This window comes from Pollicipes pollicipes, unplaced genomic scaffold, assembly GCF_011947565.3.
Source record: "Pollicipes pollicipes isolate AB1234 unplaced genomic scaffold, Ppol_2.1 Scaffold_4219;HRSCAF=4965_pilon_pilon_pilon, whole genome shotgun sequence".
Classification (NCBI taxonomy): Eukaryota; Metazoa; Arthropoda; class Thecostraca; order Pollicipedomorpha; family Pollicipedidae; genus Pollicipes; species Pollicipes pollicipes.
In genome coordinates, this window is record NW_023596448.1 from 18,883,186 (window position 1) to 18,904,000 (window position 20,815).

Consider the following 20,815-nt stretch of genomic DNA (forward strand, 5'->3'; position numbering starts at 1 on the left):
AGCCAATGGTCGTAATCTCTACAAGCTTTTAGCTTGTCACTTTCCGGACGGCTTGTTTATTTGACAAGCTAGTAGTTAGTATCCGTATTTCTTTCTCCGTATCCTTTTTATGGTTTGTTGTGCCACACCAGTGTCACATATTACTCGTTCCGGTAGAGGCAATTTCGCATGTCGAATAAGTAAAAGCTGCATAAGTCTTTGCTGTAGAGGTAGTGGTGGATATACATTTTTTGCGGTGCAAGCTTTGTCGGGTAGCACGGATGACACGCATAGGTTTTCAAAGGAAAGGTATTATCGCATACCAGAAAATCTGCATAAATATTTGCTGTAGAACCAACGGCGAGGATCCGTTTTTGCAGTATAGGTTTAGGCATGTAGAACTCATGCAATGTTTGAGTTTTGTAGTAGACGCAGCATCGCGTATAAGTAATGTTTGCACGCGTTTTTGCATAAGAGTAGCGTCAGGCACAGCGGATGCCATAAACACCCCTGTTGGTCGATATGTTTGCCGCAACACTTCCGCGGTGACGCGCGGAACCTCACCGAGCGCATCCAGTTTCTCGAAACTCTGGCCTCTGCCGTGCGCGGACAAACCTCTTCTGCGTACCAGCGCCCCGTCCTCCTCCCCCTCCGCACGCAGCACGATCCGCCGAATACGTAACCGGACGGCGCGCGCCGCCCCCCCCCCCCCCCCCCCCCAGGTACGACCGTGGTGCTCGGACGGCGCGCTGCACTCGTCCCGACAGCGCGCTCCAGGACGCCTCGCCCGATCTCAGACAGCTCGCCGCCAAGTCGCCCTCGACGAGAGGTGACCCGCTTCGGTCCTGGTGTGAACGAGGCCGTCAACAGCCTTCGCAAGGTAGGCTTTTGAAGGGTGATTGCGGGCACGTGGTGGCGGATGACTACCCTACTCAGCGCTGGGAAACAAGCTTTTCTCACATCTGTGTCTCCTTTCGGTCCAGTTTAAAGGGATTCGAGACTCCGAATGCACATTTTCCTTTTTTAATTTCAAGTAGACATTTCAGCGAGCATTAACGATCACCCCATGAAAGCATTACGGTAGGATCCGATGCGGATTAATGAAACATTGCCATTTATACAACGGTGGCTTCAGTTCTTTGCTCCCACGCCACGCATAATGCTGCGGACGTTGCACTGTTTTGCTGATGCAGAGTTAACACAGATCAGTATAGAGCTGGCACTGAAGCGAGCTTCCTTCTCATTCTTGTGGGCCCCCGCATGGTTTTCTTTAACATGCCATAACCTTCTGCGAAAGGTTGAGTAACCTCTTTTCTTTCGTTGCTGGCAACCCTCTCTGCACCCCTCACTATTATTTCCCCTTCGCCGTGGTGAGATCCGCATGATCTTGGCAATGAGGTGGCATTCGAGCTCCAATAGGCATCGGCTTCGGGGGCTGTTTTTAGTGTCTGATTGACCTGAAGTTGTTACCGAACATGTAAAGTTACATGTAGATTAATAAGAAGTATTATATCCTTTTTGGAGCCGTCCACCCGTTTGGCCGCCAAAGGGCAAATAGTTCACGAGGGTTCGATCTGTGATGTCAAGGTCTTTACTGAATGGGGCATAGGCATATGATTCGCTGTAATACAGTAAATATGTTGCTACGGATAACTTGAAGGCAGGATGAGGCATCAAAAAATTAAAGTGCCTGAAAGACCACACTTAACAAAAACAATTCACACTACCTCTCAATTTAAGACCATGAAAGCTGGTATGGCAAGCATGAAGCGAGATCACTTGGTTTAACGCACAACTTTGGCAGCAACAGAACAGAGAAGCACACACAAGTGCCATCGTGTTTACTCTAGACTACAGTAGACGTAATATGGTGAGCAAGACTACCAGTCCTTACTGTCCATCTGTGCCACTCATGTTATGTAATCAGACGCAGATTAGACACGATATCGTATCTGTTAAATTCAGCAATACAGTGCTGAGGTGATGCGTGGAAAAATGTTAGTCACTAGCATATTTGCATATACATAGTATATACTATCATATTATTATAGCAGTCACTAGCATATTTGCATCCGCCCAACCGCGAATCGTGTCCGACGGCTTACGGCACATAAAAACTGCCGTTTGGCACTGGGTGACACAAAATGGGTCTACCAGATATCTATGGTGTGCATTATTTATCGCATTTATCACAATACTGTTTTTTTCTCGTATGTAAACGTCACTTGACCTTTATATGCTAAAAAGGTAATTTGACGGAGGGGTCATAAAGGTCATTTGACCCTAACATAGCCATGCCTCGAATCACAATGCTGTCCGGCATTTCTGTTCATGGACAAGCACCAGCGACAAATGTCGGCACAGTAGATACAAGTCTGAAGCGAGCGGCATACGATGCTGATTAGGCATGCGCAAAGATGTTTTGGGGATTCCCTTGTTTCCCCGGGGGATGCGTTTACCCGACCTCCAACCAGTCCACAATGGTTGATGGGATCTGTTTGGTTTGGTTTGATTAAACCCGTTTTGCCCAACCGCGATCATTTCAGAGATGTGGGATGAGGGAAAATGGATAGCGGTGTCACAAGACCACGTGCGCCTAGAAGTCCTCTGCTGAGAATTAGCTCGCGTAGGAACACCGCTTCTGCGTGGGAGAGAGGGGGGAGGAGGGGGGGGGGCGTCTGCCAGGTGAAATTTACGTCCACTCGTGCCTGGTGCACGAAGTTTGTCCCGGATATACGAGGCGCTGCGGGCATTGAGGACGAAGCGTGATGAGGGTCTCCGACCTTCCTCGACCCGTGATCAGTCCGACCTGTATGTCCTCTGACCCGTCCGACATCGGCCCCTGTCCAGCTCGCAATGACCCGACGAAGGGAGCGTCATCTCTGACGCCTCCGTAAGTGACACCCGTCCGAATCTCAGAGGAGAGCCTCCGTCAGTGACACCCGTCCGAATCTCAGAAGAGATGCCCTTCCACCCCCCCCCCCCCCCTCACTTGGGGAGTTCAAGTAATATATGTCACCAAACTGAGCAACTGCAGACGCTCCCTCGCGTCCGCGAAGTTATGTGCCCAAACAGGCGCTGCAATGTCGCAGCAGCAGAAGCGCAGAAGCGCAGGAGCGCTGCAGTGCAATGTCATTCGTTTAGCAGACGTTAGCATGTATGCACGACGAACATAGATCGCGTGCTGCCAGCTATGGTGTACACACCGTTATCAACCACAGCATACTCACTTGCCTCGACCACCAGCTAAGTAAAAGGCAAGTCAGAAACTGTAACAGCACGAGCGCAAGGCAGGAGAAATCTCGGCCTACGAGTTTCAGCCTAGACGCCAGGTAGCAAGACGTCCAGAATATTGAGGCTTGATAGAGTTCCTCGGAATTCAGCCCCAGCCGACTTCCGCAGAGGTTGGCCGATGGCTGCCTGTTCACGGGATCCGATGAACGCGGTGGCGTTCACAGCTCGGCGCAGTTGGATTTTACGCTACTTTGCACTGTTGGTGTTCGCTGTATCCATAGATGGCCCCGGGGACGGAGGTGACAGTTGGAACTGGAAAAGATGTCCGAATAGGAGGCAGTATGCATGGCTTGGTTTGACAGTCCGGCCCAAGAACTGTCGGTGTGTAATGACCATCACTCCTCCGTAGACCACAGAGCGAGCACACCGAGGAGGAAACTGTTATGCTTTGCGCATATTGTTAGTGATGCGACTTGCAGAGGTCTGAAAGCTAAACGAACGAGCACACTCCACAAAGGCTGTAAAGCTCTGTTCAAATGCCATACAGGTCTTCGGAAGAGATCTCAGGTCGGTCGAGGACGATCGGATTCACCTGCTCAAATGCGCTTTAAGATCTGAACGCGGACGTTGAGAACATCTCCGCCTCAACGCCTGTGTTGAGCTTTTTTCTTCTCGAGAGGAAATCACAGGATCCTTCTCTTACTTGAGCTCTCTCTTCAGCTGATGGAATCGACAATGAGCTGCGGTTTGAAAGACTGGTGTTGGCAGCATCACACCGTGGTCTTTACGTTAACTCTCTCAGCTGGCGCAAGCGCAAGCAGTCGGTTTTACTGTCTGCCTCCATGTGGTAGCTACTACCGACAAATTTGGGTTAGTTCGGTAGTATGGTCGCTTGGACCCCTAGCTGTGGCATGTCCTGGCTACGTGTGTGCCCTTAACGACCACTTAACTCTGTGTGTGCCCCTCACATAGGTCAGGTCACCATCCACTGGCACTGTTCACCGTAAATCATACAAAACAGGTAATGGAGCCCTTCTGTTATTCGAAGAACACTCCTGTGCGATTTGAGCGTTTTAAATCGTGCATCGATCTTAGCCGTCATCAAGCTAAGTACTCCTAAGATGATGCTTACACAGTTGTCAGGTTTCGTCAAGCTGCTTTACCCTGGATTCCAAAATCAGAAGCGATTGTAAGACTCTCACATGGAATGAGGCGCACGGCAATACAATGGATAAAATTGTCAGAAAACCTAGGGACGTTTTTGAAGTCGGACGCGGTCAATACTTAGTGTTTGATCCAAATAAAATATCTAAGATCGACTTGCCCCTGCCGAGCCACGCTACTCGTCTGAACTGCCAAAATGATTTCCGTAATTGCCGAGTGTTATCTATCCACCAACCAGCTCCGACAAGCATCAGCGCATGTGACTACGCTCATCATCATGCCATGGGTCTCCAAAAGTGGATGGGGAACATGAGTCGTATGGGTTTCATGGCTCATGGGTCTCCAAAAGCACATGGGTGCGCAAAATGGGATATAGGAACCGTATGAACATCCCCACCGTACGGCCCTGAACTCTATCGGCGATACGAGTCAACATAGTAGTCCCGATCGGCCTGTCCCTCACCAACCCCATTGTCGCTTTGCAACATGACAGTGACTTTCTCCGTCGCACAGACAAGTTCACTCCATATATCTAACCAACTGAATGAACCCCACGTTTAGCAATAACTCAGCATGAGGCCGAGTCCGGCACAGTCAGACTGCGGCTCGCACAGGCCGATGTCTGAAGGCATCTCGCGGCGCCCCGAGAACCCGTCGTCGCCCACACGGAAGTGACGTCCGAGCTAGTGGAAACGGAAGGCCCAGGGAGAAATCTCTCGACAATGCCCTGATGAGAGCTACACCTGCGGCCGCGAAGTTCCACTCCATTTCATTGGGACCGGTGGCCCCGATTCGCGAGCGTTGGAGGCATGGGCGGATCACGGGAAGTTGGTGGGGTCAGGGGTCACCGTGCTGGTCCTCGCCACGTGTCGTGCGGACCACCGGTGGGCCCGCGGCAGACAGCCGCCCCGCCACCCGTCGCATATGTTAGGGAGCGGGAGATGTACGGCGGAGTGTGCAGTTCTCGCCGCTGGTAGTTTTTTTTGGCGCCGGCTCGCCCCAAGAATAGCGGCAACTATGTCTTATCCTTGATGATGTCGATAAACTGCTGAGCTATCGTCAAGCTAGGGTGCAGAGTTAGTTGATCGGTGTATACATTGCTGAGTCCGTCACTGGTTAAATGTCACGATAGTGGTTAATCACATCCAGAGGACTCAGCAAACTGGAAGAGGGAGTGTCTTAGTGTCTTAGAGAAGATGGTTCGACATCACCGTGGGTCTTTATTTTTGGACAGCCCATTGTTCTTGCTACGCTGTTTTCAACACGAGCCGTTGTTTCGTTGATTGCTTTACGCATTCCGGCCCAGGATGGCCAGCGCACGGCAGTACAGGGTAAGGCAAATGGCAGAGGGCTCGTTTACAACCGTATGCCTAGTCGTTGGCTCGGGGCTGGACCCAGGTAGTTCACACGTTTGAGCAAGCTATCCATGCTAAAATGCATCTACACGGTTCTACACAGGCAAATATACATGTGACATATGTCGAACATACACAACAAAATGTGGGTTCACATCATACAGATCTTGCCAGTGTTGAGTCCCCGACCAAAGCATGAACCAAAAAACGGCCATAACCTGTGATCTTGCCTGTGTCGATGAAAGCTGAAGATGCACTTTCTCGTCATTGCGGTACTGACCACAGTATGCTAATATCTTAATGTGAAACATTTTCCAGATGAAATGTTGGAACAAGTCACGCAATACCATGCTAGTTGTGGAAGATGTCGATTTTGAGTTACGTTCACTTCTATGCTCTGCGTGCATGAACCCCGTTCATTTTGTCCGAGTTTGCCCTGCTGATTGCCACGCCACAGGCTGTCTGTGCTGAGAAGTTATGGCCAAGGGAACCGAAATATGAAGGTGTGGAGCACTGGCCTGTGCGCGCCGTTTTGCCCGGGTATCGTTACAGCGTCTTAAATGTAGGCATGTAAGCACATCATGTACTTGCAGGACGATTATGACCGGCACAGCCCACCAACCTTAACACACAACGAAATATCGAGTTGGTGTGTCGAAAACAGGCCATTTGAAATGGAATGCGAGCCGTTGCTCTCTCCATAGGGAGTGGTAGATGATTGCGACTGATGGCTGATGGCTTTGGTAGAGACGATTCGCAACAATTGCTATCCAAAGAAAACACACCGGTACCATAGCTGCCTTTGCGTGTTTCGGTGACGACAGGAAACACTCGCAGACAAACGGTACTAATATCCAACCTGAGCCACCGGCGGTTCGTTGGTGTCAGGAGAGTGGCCTGAGCGTTCATCCCTGTCCTTCTGCCTGACCATCATGGTAGCTCGATAGTTACAGGTCAGTCAAGAGTAGTCGATCAAATCTCCAACCCACTGAAAGTGATTGCCCTGTAAGGAAGAGCCTGCGAATCAATCACTCTGGTGGGCAACAGCCTGGACGGCTACTCGATTGCCCTGATAGTTGCCACCTATATCACAGACCCAGGCCAACCGAACAGCACGCAGCAGAAGCTAGGCGCCAGCAGTGGCATGCCCTTTCAGCTCGAGACAGATGTTACCGGTTGCAAGGCTTACAAAGCTTGCCCTACTCCTTTAAGGACACCTTTGCCCATTTCACATGAGGGCATGTGTGTCGATTTCTCAAAATGATAAGAGGCGAAGGCCTTGGAAGTCACGGGGAGGTGACAGGTACGAAAGACTTCTGAATTTTACCCACGTATGTTCTAAGCATTTATTGTATATATATATATATATATATATATATATATATATATATATATATATGTATGTATGTATATACGAGCGAAGCCCAACAGTTTGCATTACGGAAGGAAGCCTGTAAGTTTGCCTTAGGAAGATTTACGGAAGCCTAGCAGTTTGCATCAGCTTCTTACAAGCGCACCTTTTTTGTAAGGCTGAGAGGGTGAAGCTACATCTCTATCTTGCATATCAAAAGAGGTTGCTGCATGAATTAACATCATGTGATTAGCTAATTCATGGCGTATTTATCCACGTATTCACAAATAAAGGGTATTCACATCATGCGTGATTACCGCAATCCGCTCAGTCGCAGTCTCCTCGCAAACCGGGTTTTCATTAATAAGACATATGCCCCTCAGTTAAGGTAAACAAAGCATAACCACTCATCCACTCTTGACTTCCTAAAATGGTCCTCAACCTTTCCCCACATAGTTTAAGTAGACGACCTCCTCTTAAGAGTACATATCACCGCTCATTTCATTATACACGCCTTGCAAGCTTGTGTGCTTCTGAGGGACATTGCCCCAAGCCTTTGCACCTCTAAAGAGAAAGCGACTCTAATCCGCTTTAATTAGAATGTGTGGAAGATAAAGCCCCGTAGTGTCAATATCATGCACATTGCAGGTTGAGTGTAAAAGCGTTGCTAGTTGAGCTGGCTCCTCAGTGGCCGCATTATACTGATGTACCCATACTTGGTGCCCAATGAGCCCAGCCACGCAGTTGTGCAGTCAGAATCTTGGTAACGGGGAGGGGCACAGGTTTGACGAAGGGTGAAAGGCCCCTACCAAAAAAATCAACAGATATGACCCACTTGATTTCAAGGGACTCAATCTGTTCCGTTTTATTTTAAGACGAACCCATTTTATAACATCAAGCCAGAAGGCACAGAGAAACAAAATAAGTTACATTTTGAAGTCATTTAGCTGAAGAAACCAGGCCTTAAATAATTTCATAGAACATACAGCCGTCGTTATTTATTTTGTAACTGCTCATTGGACGCTTTCTTCCTTGATAACACTCAGGGGTTTTGCCGCAATTTTTCTGTATTGTGCAGAGACATTGTGAACGTAGATGACAGTGAGTTTAGATAATGGTGAATGTAAATGATGATGAATGTAGATGACAACGAACGTAGGTCATGGTGAACGTAAATGATAGTGGCGTTAGATTGTAGATACAAATGGTGCCCTGAGTTTGTTTTGATGTGCCGAGCCCACGTGTTTTTGGAAATGTACAATCTGTTTCCAGAACAAGGGTGTATTATAATTATATCGCATACTTTTGATGAAGTGCGCAAGCAAGCCTTAGACCAAAAACCGTGATGTCCAGTGTTGCAATCCTTGTTGGCCGCACGGCGTTGGCCTGCGGCTAACATTGGGTGATGGCCAGCGAGCGGACAAAACTATTTCGTTTCTGAAAAAGTGCATTTGTACACTTGAGGTACACTTGTACACTTGACGTACACTTGACGTCATTTCGCACGCTTAAAAGATAATCTGTGGGCACATTTCTCTAAGCAATTTGTAGACTTAAAATAAGAACGCATTAGCATTCACAGCACAGCAAACAAGTGCTGGAATTTGGCAGTGAAACAAGACAAGTAAGGGTAGAATCTCTATATTCGTACTACTGTTGCTGCTTATCCGCCCTGAGAATGTCCTCAAAATTGTACAGTGAAGCGTACGTCCAAACCAAATTGTTGAGCGGCACAGACTGGTTTAGAAAGACTTTCGGAAACATTATTTCACGACGGCTATCCTCGCACGCCCCGACGCCGCCTGATGTTAGCCGCACCCCGCCGCCGCCTGGTGTTAGCCGCACCCCCGCCGCCGCCTGGTGTTATCCGCACCCCCGCCGCCGTCTGATGTTAGCCTCACCCCCGACGCCGTCTGGTGTTAGCCGCACCCCCGCCGCCGTCTGATGTTAACCGCACCCCCGCCGCCGCCTGGTGTTAGCCGCACCCCCACCGCCGCCTGGTGTTAGCCGCACCCCCGCCGCCGTCTGATGTTAACCGCACCCCCGCCGCCGCCTGGTGTTAACCGCACCCCCGCCGCCGCCTGGTGTTAGCCGCACCCCCGCCGCCGTCTGATGTTAACCGCACCCCCGCCGCCGCCTGGTGTTAACCGCACCCCCGCCGCCGCCTGGTGTTAACCGCACCCCCGCCGCCGCCTGGTGTTAACCGCACCCCCGCCGCCGCCTGGTGTTAGCCGCACCCCCGACGCCGTCTGATGTTAACCGCACCCCCGCCGCCGCCTGGTGTTAGCCGCACCCCCGCCGCCGCCTGGTGTTAGCCGCACCCCCGCCGCCGCCTGGTGTTAGCCGCACCCCCGCCGCCGCCTGGTGTTAGGCGCACCCCCGCCGCCGTCTGATGTTAACCGCACCCCCGCCGCCGCCTGGTGTTAGCCGCACCCCCACCGCCGCCTGGTGTTAGCCGCACCCCCGCCGCCGCCTGGTGTTAGCCGCACCCCCGTCGCCGTCTGATGTTAACCGCACCCCCGCCGCCGCCTGGTGTTAGCTGCACCCCCGCCGCTGCCTGGTGTTAGCCGCACCCCCGCCGCCGTCTGATGTTAGCCGCGCCCCGCCGCCGTCTGATGTTAGCCGCACCCCCGCCGCTGCCTGGTGTTAGCCGCACCCCGACGCGGCTCGATTTCATGGAAGCTGCAACGCCGGCCATCGATTTTTGTTTTTGCTTCTAGGATTGCGAGCACGCAGGCACAAAGCACTTTTACCTTATTTGTGTTACATGTTGACTCGGATAAAGACGAACGTCCTCATTTGTGTCGGCTTTTTCATTTTTGGCCTGGTTTTGACCCGTCCTATTAAAAATTAATGAAAGCGCCCACCATTTACGCCTTAGGGCCCAGTGGGTAGTACACTGGGACAGATTATATTTATATATATAGTACACTGGGACAGATATTTATTTCTCGGTCAGAGGGTAAAGTGAAGGGCTATTCCGTTACAGCACCTGCTGGAGTGCCTGACAGCTGTCATGCTGGCAACTCGGGGACAGGATTCCCAGGTCGATACGGAAGCCCTTAGTGGGATCAGTCACACATTGGTCGCCTGCCTGACGCCGGGGCCTCCTGAACCGGGTATTTGGCCCATGCAGGGGCCGTTATTGACGCACAAAGATCCCTTATCGTCACAGTTGTCTTATAATTGGCACAGAGACTCTAGTTCAGCAAAACGAGTCCCTGTCTGAAATGTGATGGAGAGCTTCCCGTTCTGTACTGGGGCTCCCGACTGTCACTGGGGCTTTCATTGCCTCCTTTTGGTCTCTCATCCTTAACTCTCAAATCCACTTTCCTTGTTAGACGGCCTCAACCAACACAAGAGGGCCTCTAGCACTCGGGGTCCCGCCCGTGCCCCTGTCCAGCAAATGTTACCCTTGCCGACTCAGGCTCCTTGCCGGCATAGGTCCCTGTTAGGCACTGTGAGGGCCTGACGGACAAAAAAGCCCACATTTTTTCAGGGGCTCCGAGCAATGAAAATTGCGGGTCCCGACCCTCTCCGGGTTTCAGACCGACACGGAGCCGACTGTTTGGTGTTGAGCTGTCTGGCCTATATATATACATTGCCCACATATACATACATTGCCCACATATACAAGGCCCACATTGCCTTAGGGTATCCCACACCGGTGCAAGAGGCCCTATTACCGACAATATGGCCCAGACCTGTGGGTTGGGTCATTAATGGCACCTACCGTCAGCTCTCTGTGCCCTCCAACCTAGAATTTGGTCGTTGGTGCCGTGGGACATTTCAAACTCCCTGCGAGCTCCCACAAACACTGATTCTAACAGATTTGGGTTCCCTTGCCAACACAGGAACCTTGTCAGGCACTGTGATGCTCAGGCCGACGCAGGGGCCCCCCCCATTGACTCAAGTGCCTTGTCGATGTAACTTGCAGGCCCCCACCTTATCCTACCTGGGACCACAAAGGGGATATTTAGCAACATAGACGCGGAGGCTGAGCCAGAAAATCGTATCATAAATACATTAAATAAAAGGTTTTTCTCCGGATTTGACCAACTTTTTCTCAGTGTTATGGCGCTGAAGTCACCCCGAACCGCAAAGTTAACTACATCCCGGTTCTAACACGCTTCCTCGTTCTGTCTTGGCGGAAGATGTTGATGTTTGTAATCCTTATCAATTTTTTGCGTCGATCGTCGGAACCAGGCTCCGGTAATCGAAGTAAAGCTGATCTCATGCGGCTTCAGAATTATTAAACATGTACAGTTTTGGGAGTTAAGTGCACAAGTTGATGTGCGCGGCTATTAAAGACTGCCACGGATCCTTTCTCCTGACTGATAGCCGCAAGACAGGGTGCAGGCAGCAAATCGGCACTGGCGTTAGGCATGTCATCGTCGTTCGATGGCCGCCATTGCTTTAGTGGGCTGGCGTCGATCGTCTGGCTATGGTCACTTTGCCATCCAGTTTTCACTTCGAAGTTGGAGGTCAGCACATTTCAAGGCTCTTCCGAGTGTAAACGGCTAATAACCTAGCCATGGTTTTTGGGTCCTTATCTCAGCCAGCTTGTTTTCGTCTTATGATAAGATTTCGAAACAAGATTACTCAATTTTCTACAGTCTGAAGAACTTGCAGCACCGCTAATTAAGGCCAAAGCACTCAGACAGTAACGCAAAACTGGACTTAAGTCAATAAGACATATGAATCGTGAAATTAACTTATGGATAACGCCGAGTAAAAACAGAAAACTCAAGCGATCATGACATTGCAGTTTTCATTTTCTTTGTCCTTTTGCCTGTGAAACAATAAGTAGAAATCTTCTTTACAATGTATGTGATGTTGATTTCCAATTTCATACCTTGCATTACTGAGGCACCAGAAAGCTGGGGGGGGGGGGGGGCAGTCTCCTTGTTGGCGGGGTGGCAGTGGCCCACTTAAAAAAACACAAATCGACATCCGCGCTTGAAGGTTTTGCAAACTTACGCCATGTGCTTGTGGAAAGTGCTGACCATATGCCACACTTTCTTTGCAAACAGTTGTGATTGCACACACTCCGTAAAGGAGGTGTCCCACCTTTGAGACACATTTCAAACGACTTACGTTTAATAATATCACTGGTTAGTGCAACCGCAGCAATGTCAGGACACAAAAGGATGTCAGTTTAAGTCATGTGTCCCTCGAAAACATCACTGTGTTAGTCACCCTACTAGGGGAGAAGCCAAAGTCATGTTATAGCGTATCATTGAATTTGCTTATATTTTGCATTATCATATAGTTTGCATATATTTTTGTCCTAGCCTAATGTTTCAAGTCTTCGTAGCGTTTATTGCGCAAACGTTTGACACTTAAGTGTGTCGCAAGCATTACAGAGCACACACGTAGTAAAAAAGCAAGGGAAGTGAGATGCATAACTCTCAAAGTAATAAGCAGGAAGACAAAAGATATTTCTCCCGCAAGGTCGGCTACTTAAAATTAAAATGCTCATCTATTGAGGATTTCGAGGAAACTGGCATTACTGATTGCATCGTACGTGTCCTATGCAACAACAAGTGAAAAGCACAAGAAAGGTGGGATGCTCCCAACTTATGCCCAGTCAAACGCCAACACCACGGCCTACGTGGCGGACGTTAAACGTGTCGACCAATCCACACAACCGTTTCAACGCGTAGCAAACGACTCTAACCGGCCTCCAAAACCGCGAGCATGCGGTGGGGAAGCACCACTGCGATCTGTGCTGCCCAAGACGCCTTACGCTGCCTGAAACGAAGAAGAAAACCTTAAGCACTGCACAGCGTCCACAGCTCGGTAATGCGAGACGAAAGGTAGCGCACATCAATGCTCAGTTGCCGGTGGCCAAGGTAGATCTAGTGAATAGTCTTCCCCTGTATGAAAGCCTGAACGTGTCGTGGAAATCCGAGACATGGCTGTCGCCGGACACACTGTCACGTTTTCTGGTGTTTCCGGGGTATCATCTCGTCAGGCGTGGCCGACCACCCACCTTACAGAATCGCAAAGTCAGAGGGGGGGACGTGGTTGTCACCATGAGGGACTAGATGAAACACTAGGCGATGGACATGCCGGACGCCGACCTCATTGAGACGCTGTGGACGTCTGTTTCATGGCGGGGAGGAAGACCGAGGGTCATTGGCGTCATCTACAAGCCTTCCGCCGGATCAGCTTGCCGAGCTACCGATCATTTGTAGGAGCAGCTTTGGGCTGCAGAGCGCGGCAACAAGCTCCTATTCCTGATAGGAGACGTGATATAAACGTCCTTGACACCGGTATAATAGACGTCAAACGCTACAACGCAGCCTTATCAGAGCTCGGCCTGGTCCAGCTGACGCACCTGCCAACCCACCTGATGCTGAACCCCACTGCCCTCGACCCGGTCGTCACAACTACGGATGTCCGGCCCACGGCAGTAGCGATCCTGAACATGCCGGGCAGCGATCACCAGCCCGTAGTCACTGAACCTTCCATCGCGCGCACGATCAGAGCTATGGACGTGCCGGGTGCGGTCGACATCGACGGTGTCCCTCTGAGCGTGGTGAAACGCTGTTTGGCTGTTCACGCTCCCGAAATGCTGCGACTCGTTACACACCTATCGCGACTTGTGTGTTCCCGGAGTCGCGGAAGGTGGCTGCTGTTGTACCGGTTTTAAGATCTGGTGACACGGACATTCCATCTAATTTTCCGCCCATTTCTCTGCTTTTTCTCTCGTTGAAAGTCATTACATGGGTAGTTTGTTACCAAGTGTCTCCGTGACTCACTGATAACAACATCCTGTTCGGCCAACGCTATGCTCACCGCTGTTGCCCTTCCGCGGATGGATCGACCGGGTATCGCGCAATTTAGACAATGATGACACATGATCGATCACAACAGTTGACGAGTAAAGCCTTCGAAGTGTCGACCACGGCGTCGTCCTCCACAAGCTGGACGTAGTACGTAGTCGATCACTCGCTCACCGGCCAAGGGATACCTCACTGGACGGAATAAGGTGATGAGAGGTGATAGTGCGACCCCCTGTCCGTCCCACATGGCATACCACAGGGATCGATAGCCGGACCAAACCTGTTCAGTCTTTTGACGAACGCCTCACTGTACCACTTGTTCAACTGTTGAGTCATTGTGTTTGCTGACAACACCCAGCCGCTTGATCGAGCGAAGGCAAGTGACCAAATTCTCACTGCTCTCCGAACCCAAACTGAGCATATTTTGGCGACCATGGAGAGCTGGTCCCGCTGTAACGCTCACAAAATGAACGTAAAAACTGATTTCATTCTTATTTGTAGAAGGCGCGATGCAAAAAATGGCGAAAAACTCTTACTTGGCTTTTGCCAATGCCGAATGCCACCCACTCGCTCGTTCCGTACCAGGATTTGCACATCTGTGAAGCTATCTGGAAGTGCAATGCGTTTCTGGTATCTCTCTTTCGCGAGCGGCATCACTTCACCCAAGACATATTACAACCTCTTATCGAAGCCCACGTATTTTCCTAAATTCTGTATTGTCCTTCGTTAAAGGGAGGCGCCGCTCAAATCAACTGCATAGAACCCAGAAAGCTGCAAATTTTGCCGCCGGGTTTGTGACAGGAACGCAGCGTTGGGACAGGATCGGCTCAGCACTCAAGGCTCTGGGATGGGACCGAATAGAGCGGTTAGTCGAGGTGCGTGACGTCACCAAAGTCCAGAAAGCCGTAAATTGTCAGAACGGGCCCCGCATTGCGCGGCATGATTACCCCAGGTCCATGGTATCCCACCGTACTACTCACTCCACCGAAGCGGAACGGCTGGAGCGGCCGAAATGGCGGCTGGCGTGCTCGCAGAGACGGTGGAGTGGGCTGCCGGCCGGTATAACTAAGTGCCGCTCACTGTGCACTCTCATGCGTGCCGTGAGCAACGTGAGCAACTCGGCGGAAATTTAGGATCCGGAGATCTTGCGCCTGATGCTCGCATGCCGTTCTTATCTTTACATGTTTGACGTGTTGTGTCGTGTTCTTTTTGTGTTTAGTACTTCTGACTTGTGACTTCGTGTACTTGGTTTGGTTTTCAACTGTAGAAGCATCAAACGAATAATTTTTCTTTATTGTTTTGAGATCATGTACTGGACGCAAAGCTGGACGGGCCATTTGATGGATGAATTTTAGATTTAATGCACGCATACATACCCCCTTTGGTGCAATGCCGCATGCGTTCCCGATCACAACGCTCGTTTGGGCGCTGCCGGCCGGGAAAATCACGTGCTCTCGGAGGTGAGCAGAATGCGGAGGCTCAGCTGAGCATGACGTACGGTCTGGGGTCCGAGAACAGAGCTCTTCAGTCATTCCAGGGCATTACGACCGGAGCGGCGGCGGCAATCTGATGAGGCTTTGGAAAGTCTTGAAGTGGTGCTTCTCGGCTCATATTTCCTGACTTGGCAAATCACAGCAGAATCGCAGCTTCGTCTTTACCGAAGCGTGAACGTGGACAATGGTACCGTTCGAACAAAAACTAGAGGGTCGTCTCTAATTTCATCTGACACGTATTGCCGCACGAGGTTCGGACTTCCGTGGTGTTATAGACGTGTCCAGCCGTGGTTCGTATGGCTGCTCTATGGTCTCCTCTGGCTTCGTGACCGAGAGCTGAGACCTTTATGGCCTCACATGCCCTCGGGATGTCGGGTCGGGTCCTGTCGGGCTCATCGACACCGACCGGCCTTCCCTCTGTTTTCATATTATAACTCGCAAGCATCGCCGGGGAGTAGCAGCGCCGTTTAATGTCAAATGAGTTTGAATTGAATTTTCATTGAGGAAAGCGATGACAGCCCAAACTCTTTAAACATTAAAAGCATTCCCCAAACAGGAAAGCTGCTAGGTCTGTCCATGGATTTGATTGAAATTATTCGGTTCGATGTAGCCCATTAACCCTGAATTGATTCTGCGCGCAGATCTATCTTTAAGGAATTTCAGATCCGATCCTATCCAAACCACTTGCTCAGCACATGCCACATAAATCGATCAGACTTCAGCCAGCCTCGACATGAAATGCCAGAGGTAACAGGTGTGGGCACATCTGCTGCTTCACAGCTTGATATTAATATTGAATCCATTCCACCTCATTTAGGCTGGCAGATGTACATCCAGTCCAGTGTTGAATTTTGCATTTTGGAAAGCTCCAAGCCCAGTTCGTTACAAGCCATGTATTCCTTCGAAATTAATGACATTGGATGTGCTCTTAAAATGCGATGGTGACACTGGGCAAATCGACACATGCACAACGCACGTCTGCTTATTTGTAACCGCTCATCTCTCACGAGCACACTCGTGACATGCATCCCTCCTGGTCCCCGGCCCGAGAGCTCGCCTTAAAGCATGCTCATCACCGAAGCAGCGCACCTGCTGGAGCTACATTCCTCCAACACCGAGGTCCACTGAGACCGAGCGTGGCCAAACCCGACCAGAGCAAGGCTGGCACATCAAGGGATTTGGCATAATATGGTATTGGCGTTAAAACTTGCTGGAACTCACATAACCGCACCGGGTGAATTTACATTCATCTCCGATTCAGAGTCATGCAGTGCATTTCTGCTGGTCTGAGGATCAGCCTCAGGCATTTTGCGGGTGCCTCTAGGTCATCAAAGATCCATGTTGATTTGTTTCGACGTTTTCGATGTCGTATAAGGTTAACCTTTTCCCACGTGCGCCACGCCCGCACTGCCAATAAGGTAGTGGCACCATGATTTTCGACGAAACATCTATGAAAATTGATGGGTCGTATGGTACCGCAGAACTTTTGCCTATGTCTCAGCAATGGATGTAACTTTGGAGCATCCTAAAAAAGAATGGTTGGCGTAGAAAAATCCTTCCACGCAAATGTCCTGGTGTCATTCAACATTCAACATTACGGGCAAAAGAGAATGATTCAAAGACTTATCACCCGACGCTGAACGAACGCAAAGAAAAACAGGCAAAACAACAGTTGAGCCAAAGGTGTCCGCATTGGTATCACGATTTTGCATTGAAAACATGAGTTTTACATTTCGTGCAGAATAGGGTAGCATCGTTAACGTACCAGTATTTTTGTAATCCTCGCAAAAATAAATCCTATTTTTGTAATCCTGGTACGTTTTCATAAAGCAGACTAATAACAGGGATATACGAGCCCCTCTGTCGTTCCCGATGTAGAAAGTAAAGCGCCTCAAATGAAGGATGAAATGATTCTAACAAAATCTAGCGCATGGTAATGAGTTTTCCTTTGTCAAGTTCCCTGGAAATCATATTAGTTCAGCTTTACACGCCAATATTTACAAACTGATGTCACGTAGCGGCATGAAATTTAAACAGGCGTTTCTCGTATTTAATTCCGACAGTGTCGACATGCAGTTATATCTGTTTGCAACATAAATCTATGACGTGAGGCTCCGTTAATATATCAGTGTCGGTACGCCACGCGCGACCGACGGACTCGTCGGTTGCTGCCCGCCATCTGCGTCGGCTGTGGAACACCGTGCAACATTCCCAAAAATGATCGCCGCTTATCAGAAACCGGAATTGCCAGAGACACGTATTGTTTGTTAAGACATACGAACTGAATATCCCGAAAGCTGCCAAAAACTCGGCACGACTGCAGGACCTGGCGGAAAAAAATATTCACGGAAAACCTTAGAGGGGGCGGCATCGACCCCACCCACCACCCGTCCGCCTATAACTCACCGTGTGGACTGTCCGTGGGGGCAGACCATGCGATTTCGGTTCCCCAATAACTCGAAGCAATCATTCGCTGCCACCTGCCTTGCGAATGTGGTGCCCAGAGCGCTGGCAGGCTATACTGTACCGCCATACGCGAGAGCCCCTACGGAGAGCTCAACGCAGCACAGCTCAGGAAGCTGCCCGAGCCGGGGTCGGCGCGGCACGAGTGCCGTTCATGTTGTGCATTGACTGGTAAGCACATCTAATGAAAGAATGGCGGGCGGGTTTCCGCATTGTTTAGGTTAATTTGCATGACTCCACTGAGCTTCTTGAGGCAACTTTTCCCTTTTTGGGGATGGTAGAGAGAAGAGTCTTGCTGGGGCTTCGTGCCAGGACTTCGCAAAATTTAACATTACGCCTGCTCTGGAAACAATGTTGTTATTGACGTAACATCAAGTTAACAGATTAAACTGATGAAATCGTTTTAGCAGTACATGTGATAGCTATGATATCTCCTTTATCTGTTTCGCGATGTTTCTTTTCGCTGCCTGTTCGCTCTTAAAGATGCAATACGTCTTCAAGTTTCAACAAACATTTTTTGACCCGACATCGCAATGTTGGCCCCCAACACTTGCCTGCGACGCAGCCTCCGTTCGTGTCTTCCCAGTAACCCGATTGTTAGAAAAATTTGCCACGTGCTGAGCACGGAGAGTTCTAGGAAGCTGGTGCTGATCGCACAATAATGCGCTTAACGAGACGCCACCCTAATAACGCCAGCTCCTGTCGGTGGGCTTTCGAACTGGAGCCCTCAGGCTTATCGCGCCATGATTTCCGCGATAAACTGCAAAATGTTGCTGGTAATGGCCCCGGAATCCGATCAAATGATATCGCCCATTCAACACTGATCGAGACTTGTGATGATAAGTCAGCAGCCGACCGTTCGTTCCGACCGTTCGTTGGTGGTTTCAGCAGCCGACCCGGGTCGCTCGTTGCGAGGTGGTTTCTATAGTCTCGAGTAGACTGGCGGACGTGACTGATCGAGGATATCTGAATCTGGATTTTATTCACATCGACACAATCGACGGCGGAGGCTGATGACTTGGCATAACCACCGCTTACTGCTCGCTGAAACCCGCCAAGAAACCGGCCCGAACTTCATTCCGAGATAACCTTTGATTCGGCCTCTTGACCGTGAACTTGATCAGCAGACATGACGAGGACCACACTTGTGAAGGGCTTCTCGACATTGTGATACGACGCGAGATATACGTAGGCATGCACCCAGCGGCGCTCAGAAGCGAGAAAGTCGAGAAAGAACGGAGTCTGGCGGCGATACGCTCAACTCGGTTACGGCCTTCCTTGTAGTCCTCGGCAGAAATAGCAATGCCAGTATTGTGCTGTATGAACACGTGCTCGGGTGGTGGGTCAAATTGACTCTCAAAGGTTTTTTCCGGAATGGTTCCGAACGGCGCGGCAGAACCGGAACAAATTTTGGACAGCCGTAAACAGTTGAATAGCGGATCGTTTGGTAGAACAAATTTAGATATCCCTTGTAAGGTCGCTGACCTATGGCAGGTCAAATCAGGCCGTGGTTCAGCGAAGTCAATTTTTGGGGAATCGCTCAATCTGATGCAACAACGGAGTGTTACACGGAGCCATACATCTCTGAGATGCTTTCTTAGGCCACACAAATATTGAATGAGCAAATTTTGTTGACCTGAGGTCAGGTATGAAGGTCAGACCAAGGTCAAAGTCAACCTGCTTTATTACTCTAGGGCTGTCTGTATGGGATAATTGCTGGTGCTCACTTTGAATTTACTGATAGCAGGAACCGCACTATACATCTTCTATAGACTTCCTAGAGGTCAAAATAGGTCATTGATCTAAGATGCCTCAGGCTGACATTTTGTTTTTGGGAACATGCTCACCAGCGTAATCTTTGTCGCTTATTAAAATGCAAAACTCAGAGCAGTATTGTATAATTTTAGTCACCATGACGTTCAATAGGTCGAACAAGGTCATTGACCTTAAATGGGCTTGTGACCTTTTGCTTAGAAACAGTTATCTAGGTTATGTGGGCACTTAAGAGACCACCTAGAACTTGACATTGTTTGACCTTATTTAACCCGAGGGTCATGACCTAGGAACCTCAAAATTTGACCTAAGTGAGTTCACGTACAGGTCAACACACTCTGTACCTTTATTGTCTCTAGCTCTCTTAGTTCTTGAGGTCTCAGGGGTGTTCAAATTGACCCCCACCCGAGCGAAGGGTATTCAGCCGGCCACCCGGGCGCGTGTTAACACGCGCTCGGGCAGGGGTCAAATTGACCCCCTCAAGGTTTTTCCAGAATGGTTTCCGAACGGCGCGGCGCAGCCGTGTCAAATTCTGCATAGCTGTAGACAATTGAATAGCGGGTCGTTGGGTATAACCAATTTAGATGTACCTTTTAAAGTCGCTGTCCTACGGCAGATCAGTCAGGCCACGGATTCTGCGAAGTCGATTTCTAGGGAACCGTTCAATCTGATGGAACAACGGAGTGTTAGACGAAGCCACACATATCTGAGACACACGCTTAGGCAACACAACAATTAAATGAACAAATTCAACTGACCCAAGGTCAGTTTTGAGGATCAGACCAAGGCCAAAGTCAATCTGTTTCACTACTCTAGGGCTTGCTGAGTGGAGTAGTTTCTGGCGCTCATTTTGAATTTATTGATAGCAGCGGCCGCATTATACATCTTCTATGCGGTTCCCAAAGGTCAAATGGGTCAGTGACCTAACATGGCCTAGGTCAACATTTTGTCTTCAGGAACATACCGCCTAACGTAATCTAAGCCGCTTATTTGAATGCAAAACTCAAAGCAGTCTTGTATAACTCTGTTCACCATGACCTTTGAAAGGTCAAACAAGGTCACTGACTTTAAGTGATCATGCAACCTTTTGCTTAGAACAGGTGTCTAGATTCTGGGAGCACTTAGGAGACCAACCTAGAGGTTGATGTTATTTGACTTTATTTGACCCGAAAGTCATGACCTAGGAACCTCAAACCTTGCCTTGAGTAAGCT

At 49.8% G+C, this 20,815-nt stretch overlaps 1 protein-coding gene across 1 annotated transcript in view; it reads left to right on the forward strand.

The window, feature by feature from the left end:
* The first annotated feature begins 797 nt into the window (after positions 1-797).
* Positions 798-20,815, forward strand: part of LOC119094964 (GTP-binding protein Di-Ras2) — a 29,632-nt gene continuing 9,614 nt past the window's right edge. Inside the window, exon 1 of the mRNA XM_037217874.1 lies at positions 798-859. The gene's annotated coding sequence lies outside the window, so the exon portion shown is untranslated. The remainder of the gene's footprint in view (positions 860-20,815) is intronic.